The sequence below is a fragment of the Lathamus discolor genome, chromosome 17 (genome assembly GCF_037157495.1).
Source record: "Lathamus discolor isolate bLatDis1 chromosome 17, bLatDis1.hap1, whole genome shotgun sequence".
Taxonomy (NCBI): domain Eukaryota; kingdom Metazoa; phylum Chordata; class Aves; order Psittaciformes; family Psittacidae; genus Lathamus; species Lathamus discolor.
In genome coordinates, this window is record NC_088900.1 from 887,737 (window position 1) to 912,991 (window position 25,255).

Here is a 25,255-nt window from a genome sequence, read left to right on the forward strand (position 1 = left end):
GATGACAGTTCTCTGATGGAAGTAGGTCATTGTTTAATGCCGTGGCCGATCTCTTTGGGCTCCTTAGAACAGTTTTAGCTCCAGTTTGAGGTGGAGATGGCACTGCAAACTGAAGGGAGATGTTCTCTGGAGGCAGTTATCGACCAGCAATAGAATGCTAAGTGTCTGGGAAATGCAGGAGTTCAGTCCTGTGATTTTTGTTCCTGTACTTTGCTCACTGACCCTGCAATGGCACTGAGAAATAGGAGTGGATGGTATTGAGGAAGAAAATGGAAGATGGTTGTCAAACAAATAAATCAAATGAAGTTGCTAAGCCTGTTTTAATTACAGCTCAGGGTGAAGCAGTTATCTCGTTCTTGTGGATGGTTCCAAAGCTTTGCTTCTCACTTTATGTCCATGTTTTGTGTCTGTGGATCTGGTGCAGATAATATGATACAAATATGAGGCTACTTCTGGTAACATACTCTGTAATCAGCAGAACTGCCTGCCAGGAATTATGCTGCTTCTCCCAATTAGTGCTAACACGTGGGGTAGTCATAAATATAACATGAATTGAGGAATTTTGATTACCTGATTGTAGAAGAACGTGCTCAGTTAGAGTGGAGCTAGGAGAGCATTAGAAATGCCTTGCCAGATGTCTGCCATAGGTTCAAAGGGGCATTGATCAATTGGAATAGCTCACTAGGTAGAAAAACTAAGGAATGGGGCGAGAGGGAATGACCATGAGTCTTCTTACTCTGATTAGCCAGAGGTGGAAATATCAGTGTTAAGATATTCTGGTTTTAGCTCTAACTTTGTCAGACCACAGATACCCATTTTCAGCTATGAAAGCTCAGCTTGTTCGCTTGTGCCCTGAGCATGTTACCCCATGCTTGCAGGGCTCTGCAAGTGAGCCACAAGTGAGCTTCAAAACTAGAATGTTGTGGCGAGTGGGTAAGAGGGAGAGGTACAGGCAGGGAACAGGAAGCTGCCATTAGAGAGGGGTGAAGGAGCTTGCTGAGCAGCTGTTTCCTAACTGTGCAACAGGTTTGCATTGCTGCCCATTGCTTTCCTTAGTGAAAAAAAGGTAATATATGGAGCTGTGTAAGTAATGAGTGTTTCTATTCAGCAATGTGCTGAAAAGCAGAAAGCACACTTTGAGGGAAAAAGCATTTGTTACTTTCCCGGGGGTGGAGGGAAAATGAAGAAGGAAATATGTGTTTCAGGTTGAATGAAACATCGATTTGCTCTGGAGAAGGGGGGTGAGGTTATTCATTCTATTAAAGTTTGGCATATTTGTAAAAGAAAAGATCTTGGTGATGGAAAATGGTTAGTTTAAAAAAGAAAAATGCTGAAAATATGGTTCAGTTTTTCTTATTTGTTTTCTTTAGTTGAAAGAATGTATAAATCTGTGTCACATGTGTCGGTCCCTCTGCATGTGCCTATTATGAAAACCTTTACTAAAATCACCTCCCCTTGTCTATTAATCAGGTTTTCTCCAAGGAGCAGAGGTTATTTAGTGCCAGCAGAGGTTATTTAGTTAATTCCTGTGTGTGTGCAAAGTGAAGAGGCTCCGATGTTTGGGAGCATTGCCACAGATTCAGCCAGAATCAAAAGGTATAAACAATATCCGTCCCCGCTGCGCTTATCCCTGTGAGACCTGATAGCTGCTGGAGCTGACAATGGCTGCATGGTTATTAATGCTGAAGGGGACTCTGTTATGTTGATATGCAGGTCCAGATACCACTTATTTTCTGTGCTTTCTGGATGCTGCTCTTGAAGGACAAGTAGCTTTTGAAGCAGATCAAGGTTAGATCCCCATCCTCCGCCACCTCTTCCTCCTTTTTTTTTGCCTTGGTTCTGTGTTGGAGACACATTATGGGTTGAGCAAATCTCTGGGTAATTATTTCTCAGGTGGGGAAGAATAAGCAAGGATGTGTCAGGAGCATGAGATTGGCTGGGGGATACTATAGATTAGCTAAGACGCTTGGAATTGTTTTCAGCAGCACTCAGACATCCAAGGAGAGAACAGGAAGCAAAGCACACCTCAGGTTTAAGTAGTGATCCCATGCAGGTTATAAAACACAGGGTCCTCTATCAGAAGCAGATAAGTGAGCTGTAAGTCCTGGGGTCAATAGGAAGGGGAGAAGATGAAATCAGCTGCGTGAAGTTCCATTCCTGTGCATTTGCCTATTCATATGAATGAGATGGAGCAGGGGATGGGGAGGGCAGCAGACTGCAGGCAGGATGGATGCAAATACAGGAATATGGTGGAACACTGTGTGTGTGTGTGTGTGTGTGTGTGTGTGTGTGTTTCATGAATAGGTCTGGCAGTGCTCTGCATGAAGCCCAGCAGAGAGACAGGACTTAGAAGGTCGAATTACAGTCAAAACCAGTGGAGAAAGAGTAAGGAGCTGTCCGCTGTTGAGGTCAATGGTGGGTAATGTTGACTGTTCACTGGTCAGCACCTAGAGCTGGAGGAGACTGTAGCATTGCCAGGGTATGCTAACCTTTTATGGCCTCTTAAACATGTGAGGAGCTGAGACTGTCTTGTGATTCTCTGTGCAGAGGAAGGAAAATGAGCCAGTTAGGAGAATGTAAGTAAGTTTGTCATTTGGAGCTGTCTGTAAATTTGCTACTGCCTCATTTAATGGGATGAGAGAGGATGAAGTAAGCAGATGATTTAAAATTATAACAACAAAAGAAAGGAGTCACCTTTAATAAACACAGGTGAAAAGGGCAACAAAAAGTGACCGGCAGCTTCTTAGCTGTGCCTAACCTACAGCCAGATCCTCTCCAGCTCAGCTCTGCCAACAGACTGCTGCTGCTCCTGCTGCTGATTGCCTGGGAGCTTTAGCTCTCTTGAGTGTTACTGCAAATAAATGTCTGCAGTCCAGAGCCAATTTTAAGAAAAACATGCAGTGAGAAAGGTAAAGTAATAGAAAGGAAGGAATGGGTCCTGGCAGAGAGAATTAATGGTCCTCCAGCCTGGTCTCCAGTGAGCTCTGAGCCCTGCTTTGTGAGAAAGCAAGTGGAGCCTGTGCAGAGCAGGAAGGGACTTGGGGAAGGATGGATATGTGTTATGTGGGAGTGATAGGACAGAGGGATGAACAGCTGGGGGAGTTGAACAGGGTCAGCATTCAGAGAATGAAGATGAACATTCAGGGAGAGAGTGAACTATGGAGATTTCACATATGGGAAGTGAACATACAACTGTGGTCTGTAGGAATGGGTTGGGAGATATTGTAACAAGCCTGAGCCTGTGTTCTTTCACTTCCCGATTGCAACCAAGCCTGGCAGTCTGTCAAAGTTGGTGCCATCCCATGCCCCAGACTGAAATAAGTCAGGAGGTGGTGCTCGCATCCACCAGAAAATTAGTTCTGCTGGGTGGTGTGCGTTTTAGCTTTAGGGTTAAATAAGCCTGATGCAGTCTATGTCACTGTGGGAATTAGTGCCGAAGGACAGCTTTGGGTCAGAAAGGCACTGCAAAGCAAAGAGCTGCTGTGTCAGGTGCTGGCTGAAAGAGGTTCTAAGACTCAAGCCTGGCATTCCCCACCTTTGTGGCTGGTTTAAACAAATACCTCTTGGGGGGGGTGACCAGTCAGCAAGCAGGAGAATGGTCAAGAGAGAGTGGTGTGCTGTGCTGAAGGCAACAGCAGAGGAGCTAATCCAGCCCCTCTGGTACCCACTGGCTTTGATGTGGCCCTGAAATCAGCTCTCACTGGGTCTCTGAAGCACGACATTGCTTCAGCAGTGCAAACTGCTGCTCCCTGCAGAAAATTAATAAGGAGACTTTGAATTTCGCCCTGCATCTGACCTAAGCAGCTAAATAGGTTACACTCAGGTTTAAGAATTGCCCCAGTTTTCCTTTTAATAGGCGATTTTTCTGCTTAATTTGCAGAACAAGCAAAAAAAGCTATTATGTAAAATTTATCAGCGGCAATTGACTCTCATTAGAGATGGGAGCAGGAGGCTTTGTTGTGAGGGGGAAGGAGCCTCCACATTTTCACTTACCAGTGTTCATGCTGACCCGTGCCCTGAACAAACTCAGACACTGAACCATCAACATTTCTATTCTCACAAGTGCTGTTCTCACCTTCCTTCAGTCTGGTTTTAGAAGTCCTTAAGCAGTCAGCAAGCAGTTCTGTTTGGAGCACATGATCCAGCTGAATGAAGTGCCTGCAAATTGCATTGCTATTATTACAGGGTGTGAGGAGGGAATTTTGCCATGTTGGGCAAGCTCAACTCCAGTAGAAATACTCTGTTTCAAGAGTGTCAGAGTGCAGTTGTGTGCAGAGCAACTTGCTGTGCTGACAAGTTGGACCGTAGGTGTCCAGTTGTGCCTCATGGCCACATGGACTTGGGCCTGGAAACTCATTCCTTAGTCTAACACAAGAACTCTGGTTACTGAGACTCACAAGGCTGCCTTTTCTCCTTCTAGGTCCTGTGTTGGATATAGAAGACATAGAAGGAGCTGCTGTCCATGTTTCCTGGAGACCAGAACACAGCGTGGTCTGAAATTGCTCACGTTTTCTTCATGCTGCAGAAGCATTTTTTGGCTCCAGCTGAAGACAGCTGTGACTTGTGTTGTGCAGGGGGACAGGTAAACTGTAATATGCTTTCCTATGAGAGACATAAAGGAAGAGGAAATTATTACTGACATTGAAACATTCAGATGGGGATTTTTCCTTTCCCTTTCCCCATACAGTAAATGTTAATTATACATGAAGGTTCACTACAGCAGAAGGGATTATAATTAATTTATATTTGAACTATAGTAGATTTAACTACGAGCTGCATTTCATTGCAACAAAGTGGATTATGACTGTTGTTTGCTGCCAGCAATTTACATAAACCAACCACAAAGCATTGCATCCATTAATCCTGCATTAAGGACAGCAGCAGGCAGAGAAAACTGTGGAAAAAAGGAGAGGAAGTCTGTTTAACTTGTGAACAGAGACCTTGTACTTGTGGCAGACCCTCTATAACCTAACCTGAGAAATGCAAGCAGGGTTTTTCATTCTTGACTCAATGAAAAATCATTTACTTTTCGCCTCTCCTCCCTTTTCTGACAGTACCTGCCTAGCTTTGTGGCGTGGGAGTTTCTCTAAGGCAGGGGTTAGCTTACAAAGGTAGTCTGAAGCAACTCCCAAAGTCCCTGTCATAGTGTAAGTGTTAAACCAAAGATACCAGATGTTATATTAAAAGCATAGGACGGCACATTGATCACTTTGACTTGATGCTTCCTGATTTATTACTGCTAACACACTAACTTCACAGCTCTCCCTCCTCATCACCCTTTTGTGATGTCTCAGTGATGGCAGTTTTGTGCCTTGGTTTCTTTGCCATCAAGCATACCCTGACACCTTACAGCCCTTCACTAGGGGGTGTATGAGACTCTGCTGATGCTTTCTGTTGCACTGCATGCTGTCTCTGGCCATAGCATTAGGAGCTGTAGTCCGCAGACAGGAGCTTCATCCCTGATGACCCAATCTTAGACTGTAGAAAAGGGCAGGATGGCTTGTCAGGGACTTCAACAAACAGCTCGACAGGAAAGGTCAGTCAGCCCTCCTCTAGCACTGATAAATATTTCCTCTCCTGCACTGCCAAAGTTTGGCCAAGCAAAGGGAACTGCAGCAGGAAGGGCCAGGGGAGGGAGAGTTGGCAACAAGCAGCACCAAAATTGCCAGTTTCCCAGCAAAGAGGATTTGGAGATGGGAACTGTGGCCATACTCAGCCAAAGGCTGAGGCTGTCTCTCAAAACAATGAAAACTCTTTCTAATGGCCAGGTGACTGATTTACCTCTGCCATTTACCTTCACAAAGTGCCTTGGGATACGTGTAGTTGTTAGAACCAGTACTCTGTAGGATTCCCACGTCTTCTTTTCTTGCTTCTTTTGGAGGTGTTACAGGACACTTTGCTTGGGGAACACAGGGCATGAATGCAGCTTCTACCATCTTGGGAGCTTGGTTGCCATCTCCTCAGGCCAGGCACTCTGTCCGTGTTGGGCACCCAGTGCATGACTGGGAGCAAGGAGTTTCAGTGCCTGCCATTGCTGTGCCAGTGTAGAAGCACATAGGTGTATGGCTGATCTCGTGTGGCATGGGTGGGAGCAGCACTTCAGGTAGCCTGAGACAGGAACCAGTATCAGGCTCTGGAGATGCAGGTCACCTTCACCCAGAGGACTCAGATGATTGAGGGAGTTCCATGTCAGCACTTCTCTCTTCCACAGAGGGCTATTAAAAGCCATGCTGATATTGCAGCTGGGGTCTGTGGATGCGGCACATCTGGATGTACTCGAGCTATCTTTATGCTGGAGAGCTTGGGCACCAACAAATCAGAACTGCAGCAGCAGAGCCCTCAGTAGAGTCAGCACAAGCCTGCCTGAGACCCTGGAAAATGAGCTGCTAGCTGAAGTGGTGGTGTCCTTAGCTCCTGAGCACTCCAATCTACCTGGATTAAGCAAGCCTGGGTGGCTGTTGTCTTGTGGCAGTGCCAAAGCACTATCTCCATTGGGCATTCTTTGCCCAATTTGCACTTGCTTTGCTTTCTGGCTATTTCATGGCTGTGCTGAAGGGACTCATGGCCACTTCAGCGATACCTGGTTGGCTTCCAAGAGCTTTCCTATGAAATTTATGTGTATATTCTAGCTGTAAAATTAGCACTCTTTTATTACACAGGCTTTGCTATTCAGGGGGACCTATCCAAAGGCTAGAAGGAGTTTTAATCCCAGCAGAGTGACACCTTGCCAGTAAAACAGTTTTGCTCCTGAGATATTGTTGGAGGTGTTTGCTGAGAAAAGGCGAGAAGTCCCAGACAGGCTCCTTGGGCTCCACAGGAAGATGCAGGACGGATTGTCCGAGTTCTGGAGCAGCACAGAGCAACAATGGTGCTAGTCCCTTCCCAGGTGATGCTGTGGGAAACAGAGGAACAGGGGTCTGGTGACAGCATTCCAGTGCTGTCCTGGGTTTACCAGGAGCCGTTTTGCTCCTTCTTAGTAACTGGTGCAAGCTCTGTGTTTTGACTTCCAGCCTGGGCAGAGAGCTGATAATACCGATTGTTTTTAATTGTTGCTAAGTAATGTTTATTCTGACCAAGGACTCTGTGAGTCTCATGCTCTGCTGGGCACGAGGGAGGCCGGGAGGAAGCAGAGACAGGACACCTGACCCAAACTAGCCAAAGAGGTATTCCATACCATAGCACGTCATGCCCGGAGGGGGAACTGGAAGTTACCCGGAAGGGGCAGGCTCTGGCTCTTCGGGGGTGTCGAACTCGTTCGGCGGTGGTATCGTATTCTCTTGTTATTTTCTCTTATCAATATTATCATTTGTGGTAGCAGCAGTGGTTTGTGTTATACCTTAGTTACTGGGCTGTTCTTATCTCAACCCGTGGGAGTTACATTCTCCTGATTTTCCTCCCCATCCCTCCGGGAGTGGGGAGGGTCGGGGGGGGGTGAGTGGACGACCTGTGTGGATTGGTTTAAACCACGACAAGTGCCTATCACACTAAGGAGAAGCCACTGCAGGGAGTGGTGTGACACTGCAGGTATTACAGACCTGGCACCATATCTTTCCCACACACCCCACGGTGGTGTAGTGAAAAATCCCCAGAAAAAACACTTTTCCTGTGCTGCCTGAACATGTACCTTGTCCTACAATGAAAACTGCTGCAGTCTGAGTTGGGGAGACCCAGAAATTCCTCCTGTCCCACAATAGCAGGGTGAGTGGGGTGAGTCCTCTGCCCCTTTTACTTGCCTCTGACTCAGCCTCTGAGATAAAACCATCTCCAGAAAGCTCTCGGGGTGAAACTGTTCCACTTTGCTGCTGTTTGCAGTTGCCAGTCTCACAAATCCCTGCTCTGATGTCACCAGCAGTGGCCCCATTAACGTTATTTATAGTGTTTGTGCCGTGGGCTTTGGTTGTGCTCAAGGCTCTGTTGCTGGTCTGCAGGAAGGGAGGAGCAGCTCTGGCGCTTTCGGTGACAAATCTTCCAGCCTGGAGAGTATTCTAGATCTTTCATGTCCCACCAGGGCTGCTGGATCTATCCCACACTCCTGGATTTGCTCCAACAACCTGAGCCATCCTGAGGCTTATTTTAGTTCTAGAGAACTTAGTTCTAAACATGCAGTAAGTCATGAGACCAAGCAAATCCGATAAAGATGCTCCAGGGGCAGGCAGTCTGCAAAAACAGATGCAAATGCAGCCAACCAGAAACCAGAAATATATTAGTGCTGAGAGAACAGGCAATTTCTCTCCTATCAGAGTTGCAGGATCAGTGTGTGTGACTTCAGGACAGTCAGGAGAAGAAAAGGGTAAGAGCCATGATTGCTTCAAAGCCCGTCTGTCCCTGCGCTTCACCCATGAACTGCAATTGATGGATGCTCTCAAGGCATGTGCCAGTCTATGTGAGAAGGACCTTTGCTAACCTCAGGTGTTGCAAAAGCATGAGTCAGGCTTTTTATCTGATCCCACTAATCCTGAACATTAACAAGGGAAGATGAAGAAGCACTCAGGGCTTCTGCATTTCCCTTCATTTACCTTCGGTTTTTACCTGCAGAGGTTTAAATCTCTGGAGTTTGTGTCTAAGTGTGCACTGGTGTCAGTGCAGAGGAGAGAGACTTGGGCAGATAACACGTGTCTACAGAAGAGGCTGTTGTATCTTTAAAAGCATCCCATAAACCACTTGGCCTGGGATCAGTCCTTGGGTGACAAATATATTTACAGTGAACCTGTGCCTTGTTCTTTCTGCGTTTCACTTTTTCCTGCAATATTTCAGCTTGTGAGAAGCCACTCAATGTGTTAATGATCAGGAAATAATCATGTTCTCAACCCACAGCCAAGTATCCTCCGTCTCCTGCCATCTGTAATAACAGCCTGTTGTATGAATGTCCCTCAGGAACCCCTGGGAGGCACAGAGCTCCACCCAAGGCACAGTTGCTCATCTGCTGCTGGAGAATTGAAGGCTCTTTCCCATGTTTCAGCGCTAGTTTGGTGACTTTCCCAGTGACATCAGTCTCGGTTACCTGCAGCAGGCTTCTGTCTGACCTGGGCGCAGAGCTCTCCATCAGCGCAAGGATCTTCTGCATGTGCTGTGAGCACCCTGTGGTAGAGACTGATGGCAAGCAGCAAGAACCACGTGGCTGCAGAGTCTCGCAGCAGTTGCCATGCATGATGGAGGAGGCTGTCAATCAGCAGGCAGCAGCATCAGTGCTCTGTTAAATCAAATCTACCAGAGTGGCTGCCTATGCTTGTGAGTTGCCACTGGGTATCAATTACAGTTTGCCAGATCACTCTCTAGCAGCCTTGCTCCACACTGCTGTCATTACATTGTCCATGCTGTGTGCCTTTTGTGGGTTTAAAGGCAATGTATGATACTGCCTCTCAACCCAAGAGAAATCCTGTTTTGAGGGATGCTATTCAGAGTGATTGGTCACAACCATTAGACCTAACACATGGCTTGTTCTGCCACCTAATTCATCTTTAGCTCTTCTGGAGACTGGCACTAAGGAAAGCACAATTACTGGGCTCGATCTGGCCACTGCAGGCTTAGAGCTGATGGCCTTTGTTAAGTGGTATGAACATAATGGCCTCCACTGCGCATTAATAGCTGGACGACTTTGAACACAAGACCTTGGGCAATTTTTTGCAGCCCTGTCAACTGTGAGCTATGTGTCTTTGGGCAAGTCTTGTCTTCTCCCTGTGGCCCAGCTGAACAAAGCATGTAATAACACTGCAGTGCCTCTGAAGACTGGGTCATTGCTGAATGAATTCTTACTGTGTTTTGGTTTTGAGAGAGTTTTGGATGCCAACTGCGATTTTGGTGTGAAGTAGTATTGATTATCATCATGCATCTGTAGTACAGTGAATTGTTATTCATTTCCTTATTGCTTCTCTTCTCTGACATGATCCTTACGAGGTACCTCAGGGGGCAGGTTAATAAAGCTCTATTAACATTGAATTCTAAGGGAAGCATTAACTTTAGTCCAATCCTGCTCACTGCCCCAGCACAGTCCATCCGTTTGGCACAAGGCTCCAAGGCACTGTTCCAGCACGTTTCCCAGTGTCAGGATGACATTGTGCAGTAATCTATGTTTCCTTGCGTGTTCCGCTGCTGCATTTTGTAACTGCTCGTCTGACCTGTCATTGCTGCCTGTCATAGGGAGAGGCTGCTTTTCCATGAGTAATCTCACAGGGTTTATTTTTATAGGTATATTGAAGATAATGATCCTCCTTCTGAATGGGAGATAAGAGGGAGACAAAGACAGAGCTGCTGGCTTTAACTCACCTGAAAAGCTTCAGATACATCTGGAATGAGGACCATAGATGAAGACAGAGCAGTGTCATGACTGGTAAGAAAGTGAGCAATGTAGCAGCTATGGACAGTGACCTTCTCAGCATTAAGCATATTGCAATATATTGCAGGAATAAGGCATAAGACCCCAGACTCCCAAAGGTGACAAAGTGATGCTGAATCCAGCAGCGTTTGAGCATCTAAATACTTTTCTAGATATGGACATAAATGCCTTATTTAATCTGAATTAACATGACTGGAAAAGCAAAGTGTTAGCAAGTGGAATATGCTCTGTCTGCGGTTCTGTCTCCCCTCTCCACTGTAACTGCCATTTTGTATTATGGGCTGCACATGTTGCCAGCCTTGCCCCAGGCAAGGTTAATGAGTTGTGTTCCCTGCGATGTGTCTGGCTTTGGGAGAGCCACACCATTGCTGGTGGAAGGATCAGCACTGGGGAGCTAACACAAGGCAAGCTGGAGCCAGTGGCTGTGATTGATTCTCAGTGGTTGGCCAAATGCCACAATCAACAGCTCTGCAGCATGGTGATCCCAGTGTGCTGGGTGTCTGAGACACTGCCGAGCACATGGCAAATGGCTGAAGAGAGAAAGGGAAGCCAAACTTGCCAGGTGGACATGGGGCAGTACAGGACAGAGGGCACGTAGGATGCTGTCATGGCTTAATACCCATAAAACTCAGGGTCACAGAGGAAGACTACTAATATAGATTTCTCAGATTTCTTCTTTCCTCTTCCTTCTAGTTTCCAATATTTCCTGGTTCCTATCTCCTACAAAAACCAAGTTGGGAGAGCTGGGAAACCTCTTCTCTCCTCCCCACACCACTGGTCTGGTTGTGTCTGAAATCTCGAGCTAAGGAGCAATTTCACCAGCATTTTACCTCTACCTTATGCCAACTGCGGTGTGCAAAGGACTTGTTCTATGACTTTGCCATCCTTTCCCATACAGAGAGGGAGAAGCATCCTCATTCAATATTAATCTCCCCTCCATGGATTCAGGCTGCTTCTGACAGTGTATCAATTATTTAAACCTGTTTAAAAAGTTTCCAGGATTAAAGAGATTAGTTTCTTGTTGATTTTGGTAATTCCTCCTGCTTTTGCATTTCTGAGACTGAATGCAGCGCCACTACTGAGCTGTGCTCCAAGTTTCCCCCTATCCAGGGACAAAATGGGTATTTTGTTTCCATTTGTAATTGCCAAGTGGTAAAAGCAGCTCCTGCAAAGTGGGTATGAGTAAAGCAATTGCAGATTTCCTTTGTGATAGCTTGGATTTGAAAGTAACATTTGAAAGTGTTTTGAGAGCTATAGTCCCTTCCAGCTGTCCACGTGACTCCAAGCATCAGACCAAAGAACCTCATGTGCTACTGTCCCAAGCTTAATGTCTGAAGATCATCTCTTGTCTCCTGCAGAATGGGTCTGTGTTAGCTGTGAAGGAGCAGCTCACCTGCAAGTTGAAATGGGGGCTGCAACTGGCACTTAGGAAAATCGAGATAAAAGGATTAAAAAGAATGATCAAAGAGCTTTAAACATCAAAAAGAAAACAGGTCTATGAAATATACATGAAAACACACTAAAACCTCAAGCCCAGCATTATCTGTCTCCCATCCGATCGTTAATTCGTGGGGTTGTGCTGCCAGGGAAAGTGAACTCCTTAAATGGGTTCTTTGGGTCTTTCCTTTGCTAAGCAAGACTGAACAGTCCAGGTCAGCACTCCAGCAGAAGGGAACGTTTGTGGCTTCCTGTGATATCCCATAGACGTACCTGGTCAGACAATCTTCACTTAACAGGGCTAAGACCCAAGCTGCTATAATTACAGATAAATCAGGAAGCCCCCTCAGTAAGCTTTTCCCACTAAATAGTCACTGCTAGAAAGAATCAGATGGCCCAATCTTTTCCGCCCCATCTGTTTCATGCTGCATGATAGACTTTATCCAGAAACCAATCTTGTCCCAGGCTCCAGCACAGTCATCATCAATCACATGTGTGAGCCATGGCACTAGAGCCTCATCACAACCTTCCCTCTGCTCACAAGCACAGCAGCTTGGAGGCAGAGAGGGAGATGCACATTGCAAATATCCGTCATCGTCTTCTGCAAGGAAAGGATGTTGGGAGGAGAGAAGAGAGAGATCCTGTGTCTTAAACTGTTTGCTTTTTGTTGTCAGTGTCTCTAGCTGGCAAGTGATCAGCTGCAGGAGCTGAGAGCATAGAGAGAATGTGGCATGAATGGTGTGAGGGAGGAAGGTCAGGAAAGGAGGAACACAAAATGTATTCTTGCTGCTACCATTATTTGTATTATAGTGGTACTACCAAGCTTTTAGCTTGCAGCTTCTCTCCGCGTACTGCAAACACCTTTATAAAGGTCAAGGGCATCATCTTCTTTTTCTAAATGAAGAAACTGAGGAAGGTTTCGCTTGCACAAGGCAGAGGTGCGGAACTCTATGGCTGCAAATCATGCCTGCAATGACAGAGAACAGGGTGTTTCTTATGCCCTGTAACACTGCTGATTCTGATTCTGCTGAGAATTTAATCTCTGAGTGCTCCTAGTTGTCTGCATTTACTACTCCAAGAACTCAGGCTAAGGCTGGTATCCACAGCCACCTGGAATGTGGCTCCTTGTCAGCTTTAAGGAGGCTGAGCATAGTGGAGCACACATTCACAGCATCACCAGGCTGTGGTCTGTGGCTGATACGACCTGATTGCATGGAGCTATACTGGATGTTGCACTAGGATCTGAGTTGTGCTTCAGGATCTTTCTGGAAAATGAGTGCAGCTGCCTGGATTTCCAAAGCAGAAATGATAGACAGCTCGGAGCAGGAGTACAGGCTTTGAATGATGATTTAGAGCTACAGGCTTCTGCCTTTGTCCTTCTGAATTACAGATACTACATTAGCTCAAAAGAAACAGCTTGTATGAGTACCTCTGTGTTTAAAAGTTACATGTATCACACGTCTTGAGCTGGAGATCCATCAGAAAAGGATTTATCAGTCTTGTCCACACTTGTGCTTTGAGCATTCCCATGTGCAATATAAAGGCAAGATATTTCATAAGGCTTTTTTTTTTTGCATTGGTCAAATATTTGATACTTCTTATCCAACTGTTTGTCTCTCATCTGTGTTAGTCTGGTTTGCTGCTGATCTCAGCTATGTAGAACCACAGTAAACCCCATCACTTCTCTCATTAGGCTTCTTAAGTACAAAGAATGCGTGTTTTGTCCAAGATAGCTGTGGAATGAGTAGCCAAGCTGCACAGACCTCCCAGTTCCTGCTTCTCCCAGGTACCTGAGTGCAATGCTTTCTGAATTGCATCCCCTTCCTTCAGCATCTAAGCAGAATAAGCTTTCTGTGGGACCAGTGAAAAGCAACATCAAGTATCCAGGCAAGGGATGGATAGATGGAAATACAATGGTTATGAAGCTGGCAAAGAAAGTTGTATGGAATCAAAACACCTCATGCTTCCATGCCTTTCTGTCCTTAAAAACTACTCTAGATGCTGGTTACCCTGGCTGGCTCAAGCCAGAGAGGGATCAGCTCCTTCTTCACTGCCTTTGTGCCCCTGCTTCCCATCCTAGCCTAGTGTAGTCTTCTGTGAAATTGTTTTCTCTGCAGAGACAGAGCTGCCTTGTCTCTTGTAATTCCACTAGGATAATCCTTGGCTCTATGCTAGGGAAGCACTGAGCGTGGTCACAGAGGGGAACGCTGGGGAAACACAGGCATCTGCACACATCCACCTTAGTGCTAGAGGAGTTCAGGCAAGGAGTTGCAAATAGCTCTTTCTTTCCTTTAGTGCTTGCTCTGTGGTAAAGTAGAAAAGGCTCAGGGAGCAGCCAGGTGGGAGGCTGTGTCAGTGAGCAGGAATAGTGGGGCACTGGAGGCAAATGCAGGGGGACCAAATGCTTTCTACAGGACCTCACCACATCAGGAGCAGAGTGGTTTATAGGCAGTACATGTAGAGAACCTGGGACTGCTCAGCATCGGAGCTGAACAGAGGGCCAGGCCCTCAGCATGGTGACTCTGCTGACCTTCCTGCAATTAGTACAAGAGGTTTTGTCACCAAGTGCTTATGATCTCAAGTGATGAAAATGAAGACCTGGAACCTACCTGTCAGTGTAACTCTGTGATGTAAGAGGGAAAGACCTAGGCCTAATTACTTAGTTAAGTAGAGCATCCTCCTGTGACCAAGACAAGTGCTGCCCTCATTGTTACACAGAGCTATGCACGTTTCCTTTTATATATCTAACATTTCCCAACTCAGCGTCTGAAGCCCAAACCATGAGGTGCCAAACCCAAAGGAGGCATAACTATTCCATGTGTGTGATTTCCAACCAGAAGGGAACACTGTGGTAAGCCTCCCTCATACACAGCAGTTCTTTTCCTTTGCTAGATAAACGATGACAGTAATACCAGGCTGAACAACCTCCAGTTCCACCAGAGAGCATCTCTTCCTGAGAGGTAGCCAATAGCTACGTTCAGATGCTATCAACAGAACCTGCAGTTGAGCTGCATCACACCGGAGCCCTGGCACAGGGCTCACTGCTCCCTGTGGAGACAACAGGGCTTCTTTGAGAGCTTATTGTCACCGTATCAGTGCTGCAGCTCAGGTTATCAGCCAGCATCCCAATGGCAGTGCTGAGGAAGATGCTTATCCGATGGGCTGATTAGTCAGTAATTTCCTTTTCTTTTTCTCTTGTATTTGCTCTGAATCCTGGCTGTTGCCAATAAGGAGATTTGTGCTAGTTAGGCATGTTCCAGTTAGTCCAGAATCACCTGGTTGTGACCCGTGATGGTCTGAGCTCCAGTGAGGTCTGACAGGCAGCTGACAATATTCTGTAGTTCCATCAGACAGAGCAGGTTTAAACCTGAGATCAGTCTGTAGACATGTCATTGACATGCTTCAAGCCAGGCACAAGAGTAGGGAGACAGCAACTGGCATGGAACTTTGGGGTCTGTCACTTAACGTTTACATGTGATGGGTGTCCTGAAAGATGAGAGGTTGTCATTCGCATTCTGGATATGCTAATTTGTCATGCTGACAGACAACAGCATCCCAGCTCCTACAGGCATTGTGAGTAATTAAACAGACAAACCAACCAACAGACATGGCAGATGAGGAAGTTTAATGGGAAGAATGAGATGTAAAGAGTGATCTTGCGATGGGGCTTGGTATGGTTTTGTTTAAAACCACAATATTACATTTCCAGCACATAAAGTGTGACAAGGCAGTGATGACAATACTGACAAGGTTCCATAGCATTCATCCGGAGGGATCTCAAAGCATTTCCTCAGCTGGCTAGATTCACCTCATGTAGCACGAGGATTTACTTCTCAGCTTTGCAGCTTTAAATGTGGCGAACTGGGCAATCCATTCCCTGTCTTTCTCATTCATAAAGCCATCTGGGTACATCAGCTGTGATGGATCATTTCAATATTATGCCTTCTGTCCTGGAAATGGAGCTTTCCCTCTCCTTCTAGATAAAAGCTGCTAATATGTGAGTCCCTCTTCTAGTCAGCCAGGCCATCAGGCTTCCTAACAGCATATATGTGTCATGAGCATGTGACACTGCTCCTTGCTTCACTAGCCCAGACAATAAATATTGTGGAGCCAGAGCAAGAAGTGAGAGGGGGGATTTACAGTGCATAAGCATCATATGGCTTGTAGGCTGGGTTCATCCCTGGGTTAGAGCTGCTCAATTCAGGGGAATTATCCCAAACAGTGAATCTTCTCCAGTGGCAGACATACAAGACCGGGATTTCAGCTCTGTTGTTTTAACTCACTCTTGTCCAAAACACCTCACAGAAGGCTTAGCACAGGCTCTGGGATTAACACTGAGCTTGCTTACTCCATTGCAAAGGCTGGGGAGAACTCTAAGGCTGGGATTTAACTTAAGCTGAGCTTCTAAAGCTAGCCAACTTCCAGAAGGATCCAGGGAACTGCTAGGATAAGAGCATTGCCAAAGGTAAAGGCTGAGGGAAAGTCATCAGCAGCATTTGGTGAGTGGGAAGATTGATTTCTTTGTTGAGAGATTCAAGGTACATTGCTTCAAAAGAAGTCCCAGTTCTATATGCAAACCTCTCCAAATGAAATTGAACTTGAGAAAGTCAATTTGTTATTAGGTGGCTCAACAAAAAGCTCTGTGAGCATTTGGAGCAGTCAGCCAGCCAACAACTCTATGAGGCATGAGGCCTAGTGAGAGAAAAGTGTTGGCAGTACCATAAGTCATTACACCCTCCAGCAACGCATCTCTTTTGGTTCAGGAAGTATTGCAACTGGAAGGGGTTAAATGTTCATGGTTTCTAACCAGCCAGGGGTTGAGAACAAAGAGTTTGATGTGTGCTCTGCTCTCCTTTTGTAGTCAAGTTCTGCTTTCTTTGCAGGCATTCTTCCAATCCTCTGTGTACATAAAAGCAATGAAAGCATTTAAGGTCTGTGCTTGTGTTTTATATGGGATGAGAGGTGTTCATGCATACAGGAGCAGTGCAGTGAGCTCCCAGGGGAATCCCAGGCTACATGGAATTTACCTATTAGGTTGCATTCTGAAGAACATCTGTTCACATGGAAATCACTGAATTTTTCAGCTTGTCAGTTTGCTTGTTTAGGAGAAAATGAACCCTTAGGATGTTTGTGATTTGAATGTGCAATCTTATAGTAACACACATCCCCCTGTAACGTAAAAACATGTGGACTTAAAATTGGGGTTTCCTGGCATCCAAATTCAAAGGCTGAATGAGGTGTATGGAATGGGGAGTGAATAAAGAACGACAGCTATCATATCTGTGGGAATACCTCTGTGGCCTCTGTTACCATAGCATCTGAGCTGTTCTGAATCACCAACCAATTCTGCCTGCACACCCTCCTGTCCAGGAGCAGTTCCACTACCTTAAATTCATCCTTCCTATGGAGAGTTAAATGGAGAGGAGGGGAGGGAGCAAGGTCTGTAGAGACCAGATAAATCAACACCGTTTACAAAAGGGTGGAAAATTAAAAGAGAAGGAGGGGGAAGAGGCAAGTACTGACAGTAAAAGGAAAGATGAAGAAGTGCCATGATAAAGATGATACAGTGCCCAGGCAGTCCCCAGCCTTGAAACCCCCACCAGTAAAACACTGCTCAGTGAAGATGGATTGTTTCAGTTAACCTTGTTCACAGCAGCATCTCTGCAGGTCAGAAAATGAGTCCTTTCCCACGTTCCATCTCTCAAGTGTGTTCCTGAATATCTCTGCATATGGATAGTTAGATTGCATAGGCTTAGGCTGAATGAATTGGCAGCCAGATTCTCTAAATCTGGGAATATTGTGCACTATCATTCTTTTCCAATAATGAGGAAAAAAGCCTCCTGAAACAAACAAAGGGACCACAATATGTTGCCATCGGGCTTGTTTGTAGCCACTGACCAGGCTGAAATAGCTGCACTGCAGCAAAAGTGCCTGGAAAAATGATGAGGACTTCAGAAGCTGGAGGAGCAAGTTGCCTATGAGAGCCTCTACGTTCCCAAAGGATTCAGGCACCTTCCTTTGTAGCTTACCCCTGAACATGCTTTTGGCTCCGCGATGCAGCTGCGCAGTGTGGAAACAATCCTCTTCCCCTTCTCCACTTTTACTGAGCAGTTGAAGCTTTTTATTGAGGTTCTCATCCAGGAAAGGTCCTTTAGGACCCTAGATAGAATTCAGAGCTCTAGGCATTTTCACACCACTGGTGTCACCAAACTGATGCAGTGTGGCTGTGGTACAGCCATGACTTAGGGATGTCACCCCATCATTAAGCAAGCACAACCAAGGGAAGTGCTCCACAAGGCAGCCCACTCCCCATTTTCCCTCCAAGCCACCCAGTTTCTTCTCATAACATCCTGCCACTTCTCCGATCCCCAGGCACAGAAGGTATGGGGATAATGGTGTGTCATGTTTGTCTAATGTTCTTACTGCTACTTACCCATGCAGTTTCATCAGCAAAAGCAGGCACAAGTTGATAAAGAGACAGTGAACAGAGCTGCTTAGTGCTTGCCCACTAGATACTTCTGATCCTGAGGCAAACATGAGTGCCAGAATGTCCTTAGGCAATTGCTTTGAGCAGATCCACAGCAGCATACTGGGAAATATGGAATTATAGCTACTCTAAACACTGAGCATTCGAGATAATAAGAGCAACTGGGCAGGCCCTGCAGGTCACAGGTCCTTAGATTTCACTATACTGGGTTTAAAATGGGAGCAGTTGTTCAAGTCTCAGGAAGTTGGATGGTTCCTTGACATAGGAAACATGAACAAGCAAAGAACCTCGTGTGCCACTAGTGCCCAAGGTGAAACTTGACAAGAAAAGCCTGTCTGAAGGTACCAAGAAGCATGAGAAATTCTCCCTGAGCCTTTTAGGATCAGATTCTTCAGCAGAAGAGCACAGTAATGGATTGTAGAGCAGTATCAGATCACTAGGATAAAAGCTCGATAGAGAAGCAGCAACATATGGCAATGGAAAAATCTGCCTGCAGAAATGGGAAATAGACCTGTTTTGGTTTTAATAATGTGTCAGCCTTTGCATGGGCTGGCCCAGCACCCAAAGAAGCGGAGTGTTGCTTCCACTTACAAGAAGACCAGGTCTGGCCTTCTGATAGCAGTCTGAATAAATGTTCCATTATCTCTTACAACTATCTTTCCAATATGTTACCTGACCCAAGGTTTATTCATTCACAAATTTGGTCATCTCTTATAGCAGAAGCTGGGCTCTTCCTTTTATCCAGGAGTTTCAAAGTGCTCTACACGTAGCAGTGATTTCAGCTTGTTAAACAGTACCGAAGCGGGAGCTGAGGCATGGAGAAAATGGAATAAATGAATCCAAACTCATGCTGTGAGTTCGAAACAGCCAGGAACAGGCTGGCTATGAGCAGATGAGAAATGATGAAAGGTCAGGACAAAACCCAGTCTTACTAGTTAGATGAGGCTGCCTCTTTACAAGGTGAGACACTCACTAGAGCTAAGATGCACTGTGTGCATGAGGAAAAGCTGATAATATGTGTGTTCTTACACTGTTCTTGCCTACCCTTTTCTCTGATTTCCTAGACCATGAGTTTGTGTCTTGCCCCTCACCAGAAGAAGGTGTGTAGCACTCTGTAGTAAGTACAGCTTTGGAACAGTGTTGATTTTAACCTTCCAAGACCTGTCATTAAAGTGAAGAAATGGGATGCCTCAGATGGTCCTTTCACTTTATTTTCTTTGCAGCAGGTTGTATCCTGGTTAAGCATATTACATAAAAGAGTCACTGCTTGATGCAATTTGTGATGGTTCATTAAGCACAAGATATGATTAACATGAACACTTCTTTAATCAGCCAAAGATGCTGTTACAGACACTTAAAAGCTCTGTGCACTTGTAGCTGTTCTTGTCTCCATGTTGCTGCTCTGCCCAGGTTGGTAGGAGAGCAGTTCACAGTCTCTACACGCCAGCATAGGGCAATTTCGAGCCATGGTAACTGTTTCAATACTGGATCAAGTGCAAAAGACTCCCCTGCAAGTAATTCCCCAGGTTTTGCACTTAAACCATGTGTGTAAAGAACATGGACAGACACGGTCCTCCCTTGCCCCTCACCCTGTGTCAGCTTGTCTGTATTTCAGTTCTCTTTGTGACCAGGCTGGTTATTTAAATAAGGAATGGCTATTTCCTCACCCTTTCATTCTTCCTTTCCTAGGCTTAGACTAGCTGAGGCCGACTTTGCCCTGGCTGCAGTGACTTTGTGTCCTTGCCTTGGAGTCACTTGGGGCCTCTTGTCCATCCGGTATTAGCAGACCCCAGACAAGCTAAACAGACACAGACACTGTTTACAATTCACTCTGGCTGCTCACTGCAGTCTGGTGCTTCTCCATTACATCTCTCATTATGAATACAGATAACAGACTATCATGAGCTGAGTAGCCTTATCCTTAAGAGATAAAACTAATCTGGGTGCTTAGATCAGCAGCCTTGTTCTTGCTTAATCTCACCTTGGAAAGCACAGTAATTGCAGAAACATAGAAAAGAAGTAGAGTAAGGGGGTGAGAAACCCAGTGAATGCATCCCTTTGACTACTCTCTGAGCCTGTGGGCTTGCCCTGGTTCCCAGCCACATCTTTCCTGAGTATTGAGCAATTACACCATGCATCATAAGGAAACAGTCTGTTACAAGAACTCTTTTGTGCAAATGAGAACAGAACTAAACCTTGTGCACAGCCTCAAGAATAATCATGCTGGGCAAAAGAACGCCTTGTACTCAAAGCTGAACTGGTACAATGGACACAATGTGCAACACACTTTCCTTTTATACTACATTTCCTCTCTTATCCTCGTTTAGGCTTGCTTTTGTTTTTCTCACTGAACAAAAGCACCATCAATATGCTCCAATGGCCCCAGTGTCAGAAGGCTTCTTTTGACCCTGCTGTAATATGAACAATGGAAGCAATAAAAACAAGGTAGTTCAAGTTGGAGTTCAAGCTCCACACCAACAAGGCTCAAGCAGGGGCACAGTCCTGCTAATGCTACTTGGAGCTTGTAATACTAATGCTCAATACTTGTAGTTTGTCTGCCCCAAAGGTCTGGTTCAGCTACAGCAGGCACGTTTCCTAGATAGGTTTCCATTCTTCCAGCGGCCCAAGCCAGGGCTTTTAATCTTACTTTGTGCTTGGGTTTGGAGATAAATCCAGTATGACTTCTAATCCACATCCAAATATCCTAAAATGCCAGTGATGTGGCTATTCCCAAACCCAATGTCAAGAGCCATCTTCTTGTCTTTGGTGAATCCTTATACCAAAGCTTTTGAGACACAGTTTCTCCATGCAGTTCCTGCCATTTCAGCCTCTGAATGTGAGGAGGGTTAGGAAGGAAAAAAACACAAAGGCATCCAGTTTGGAAAATCTATGACTTTGTATTGATTTTGGGCATCTCAGGAATTGAAACAAGCCTTCAGCGCAGAACTCCTCCAAAGATGTCATGCTCACCTCTCTTCTGACACAACATTTCATTGATGCCCATGTTTGTGCCACATGAATGATGGATCATCGTGTATCAAACCTCAGTGTTCACTTAATGCCTATGAATAAAACATTGCTCACAGATTAACTGGTTTCAATTTTCATGGGTACTTCTCTGGAGAAGGAGGACACTGTTAGTAATTGAGGGGAACGAGACCTTTGGATTTAATAAAGTCCTGTTGCACCCCATTCATTTATCTTTCAAATATCAGCATTTATACCAATTCATTACACTTACCTCCCTCTCTCTGAAATGAATAATCCTGACATTACATGAAAAAAAGGGATTCTTTATGTACCAGGAAACCGGAATTTCGTTGTGTCCAGATCCTTCTAAATGTGGCTTGTGGTGGACTGAATGCATGAGAGGAGGGAAAAACACTTTCCAGTGGAAGCAGAGATGCAGAGAGCAAGGTTAGGAAGAGAGGAAGGTGTAGAGAGGAAGAATCAGGGGCTAGAGGATAAAGAATAGGGAAGGAGTTTGGTCATATAAAACCAAGATGAACTGTGTATATGTATCAATATGTGCACACAGATGAATGAATATATCTCTAATATGTTTGTTCTGTCGTTCTGTCCTTTCATCCCTCTGCCTACGGTGTTATTTCAGTGATCTCTGCAACTCTTTCTCAGTCCTTGCCTGCCTCAGACTCCAATTCAGATCTCTGCTCGTGCCCAGAGCTTCTCAGAGCTTGACTTTACACGGTCCCATTTCTCATTTGTCAAATACAATTACTGCTTTACACACAGCCCCAGGATTAAGTTTCAGAGGAGAAGAGAAAACTCAATATGTACATGATTTCCTTTATTATTATCAAGACAGTGTCAACCCGCAGAATGCTGGTCTCACACACATTTCATTCCAGCAAGTTTCATTAGATTTGATGATCAGATACAGTTTTTGGTACAGGGATCTGATAAAGAGAGTCCTGAACATTCCCAAAGGTGCTGTACATCAGTCATCCATGGTCAGAGCAGCGAGTGAGTGGAGAGGCTTTGGCAGCAGGAGTGAAATAAACCCAACTAAATGCATCAGGTGCCCTCCTCAAAGGCTGTTTGTGCACACAGAGGGAAGGATCAGTTCCCTAACTCTGCATTAGTACGCATTTTTACTGACTCAAACCACGTTCAGTTCTATGTCTAGTGATTGGGTTTTGACTTGAAGGGGCTGTGATGAGAGGGTGGTAACCAACCACTCAGCCAGCAACAGAGGTCTCCTGCAAGAATCTCTTTGAAACATTGCCTGTAAATTGCTTGTTGATATTTGACCACGAGTCACCTCTGCATAGATCTTTGCCTGTTACTGCAGCATTGAAAGGATGCTGGAGTGCTGTGATGTGTTAGTGGGAGAACAGGAATGGGGCTGGGCAGCACAGCTTGCCTTTCGATACACAGCCTTCTGTGTGAGTGCTTGCAGGCAATGAGTATGAAAGCCTGTTGTGGGAAGGAGCTCAAAGCAGCTCTGCAGAGGAGAACACCTTCTTTTGTCATGCTTTGAACCAAGTTTCTTACTGGTGAGCTCATGGAGGGGGCCGACAAACAGATTCTTAATGGAGCTGCTGTTATGGAGCCAAGCTGGTGGAGTTTGATTAGTACCGGGGGTGGGACTTGTCCAAGCAAATGCTTCTGTGCTGCAGAAAGGGTATTGTTCAACAAGAGTATCAGTGTGGTAAGTACTTGAATCAGGTCCTTGGCAAAGGTGTCTGGTCACAGAGGGTGGTATTAGTCACTGCCACTTAGTTGAATATAAAATGGAATGTCTGAGCAGCAGTGATCTGGGATGCCTTCCCATTTGCAGACTAATATTCTTCCTATCTGTATTCCCCTTAGATGTGCACGAGTTACAGTTCCTTTCACTTCCTATCTCAGGCTGTATAGCATCATCCTTAACCACCTGTCATATTCCACCCAAGGTGGGATTTGCTCTATTTCAGTGGTAGATAAAGCAATTTCAGTTTTCCTGTAGGATAGAGATCACATGGAGACCGGGCTGAGCTCTGGGCCATGCCCAGATCTACGCTACTTCTGAGGCACAAAGCAGTTGGAAATACAATTATCCATTTGCAGGCAGGTTCCCAGAAGCACATGCAGCTGACACAGCTCACTCCGTCACCCCATCCATGCCCTGCAGGGTGCCCTTGACGTTCACAGCCTTCACATTCCTTCTCAAAGTGTTCCTGACTGCTGGAGTGCTTCTGGGTCATTCTCATTTGTTCCATGGGCTGCAAACGAGTGGCACCAGGCAGAAAGCAAAGGCTGGACCTTCAGTTAGAGTTTTATCCTGATCCTGTGTATTAACTGCGCAGCACTGGGGTGTAAGCTTCCCTGAACAGCCAGGAAAGAAGAATACAAGAGCAATGAACTGATGGGATAGGTTCACGCATGCTCCAGTTCTGCTGTATGGTAAAGGACAGCCAGGCAGCACTGAATGCTTGAGGAAATGCCACCTCATTTGCATATGTTATTCTTGCTCTGTCTCCAGTTGTGGGTTTTGGCTCATGCACTTGCAGACAGTGAAGAAGGAGGGTCTATCTTAGGACAGAAAATAGCTGGCTTGTCCTCTTCTTGCAAGTGAATCAGGAGCCAGTTTTCATCTTCCCATTATGCATTTGTTTAGAGAACTGCCTTTCTGCCAGGTCAGCAGTTCATCCCTATATACCTGCTGGCACTGAGAGCCTGGAACTGTCTCTTTCCTGCAGCCCGGGCCCAGTTGACTGTGACTGATGGCTTTGCTTTGACCTTGGGAACTTGAGGCCATCGGCACAGCTCAGTGGAAATAAGGATTTAGCCTTTTTAGAAAACAAACGGCTTGTCTGGAAGTTCACTGTGTCTCTGGAGTACAACACAATCAGTGCTCACATGCCTGCTGCACACACTCCCTGGGACCACAGGCAGGGAGTAATGCAAGCCAGGGCTCAGCTGCAAACTCTCTGATTCTGTGACATGGGCTTATTTGAGCTTCAACTGCAAGTGATGTCAATGCTCTGACCTTCTGATGGTCCTGTTCTTGCAACTGACTTGTCCCAGAGTGACCTCCTGTAGCTGCTGCTCAGCAAATGTAGTCACACACTGAGTACAACCACACAATCCCAAATCCATATGAGCCAACTTGTCCCTTTTCATTGCACTCTGGGTCTCAGCTTCCCACTACCAGTCTCACAAGCCCTCAGGCATTGTCAGCCTTGCAGGCAATCAGTAGGTATGTGTGAACACCAGTGCATAATACGCACACTGTGTAGCAGGTAGTTATCCAGGCCATGCTCTGCATCACACATCCCCTGTCAGTGCAGAGATCATGTGGGGTTTACTTTTACTTCACTTAGGATGGACAATATTAATGAAGTTCACTCCAGGCTCAGGGAAGCAGCTGTGGGAATGTGCTGGAATCCTGCTCTACTGAAGGGTTGTTACTGTTTAATATCCCCAGATCACCAGGTGTGTTTCCAGATATGATCTATGGGTGGGTACTGAGCCAGCTGTAACCCTGACAACAGTGACCCAGATGGCAATCAGCACAATGGACTATTTGAATGATGTTGATGTAGAACCAGTGCTTGCAGAACCCTTAGACCCTGCAGTAACTCAGTATCATTTGAAGATGTGGAATGAATTTCACCTTCTCCATTGTTTTCCACACCTGGAGATGCTGGAAGGGACTTGTGTATGGACAGCACAGACAGGGTAAGGGAAACAGCCAGTGCATCAGTGTGCATGTGGGGAGGACTTTCTGGAATTCAAAGAACTGGATTTATTTATCCACATAGAACTCTTTGAGGCCCTTGAATAACCTTGAGACACAACTATTCATTACCAGTCAGCACAGTCATGGACAAATCTACTGTATCGCTTAGTAGAGTTGGAATACCATGGTGGGGTTCCTGCAGAGCTGAGCGCATTTGTGTTGTATTTGTACTACCATGCCTTTGGTAGGACGCAAGCAAGAGAAGATGTATTAAATGAGAAATATGACAGATATCTGGAGGGAAATAAGAGTT

The 25,255-nt window shown here is 45.7% G+C and overlaps 1 protein-coding gene across 10 annotated transcripts in view; it reads left to right on the plus strand.

Annotated features, from left to right (window-relative positions):
• Positions 1-7,181: 7,181 nt before the first annotated feature.
• B3GAT1 (beta-1,3-glucuronyltransferase 1) overlaps positions 7,182-25,255 on the plus strand; it is an 81,138-nt gene continuing 63,064 nt past the window's right edge. For 8 of the 10 annotated variants that reach the window (XM_065697327.1, XM_065697326.1, XM_065697328.1 and 5 more), the window contains exons 1-3: positions 7,202-7,264; positions 8,875-9,228; positions 10,186-10,327. The gene's annotated coding sequence lies outside the window, so the exon portion shown is untranslated. Of the gene's footprint in view, positions 7,265-8,874; positions 9,229-10,185; positions 10,328-24,824; positions 24,942-25,255 lie in introns of those variants that run through there. The other 2 variants (XM_065697323.1, XM_065697325.1) reach the window with 2 other exon arrangements.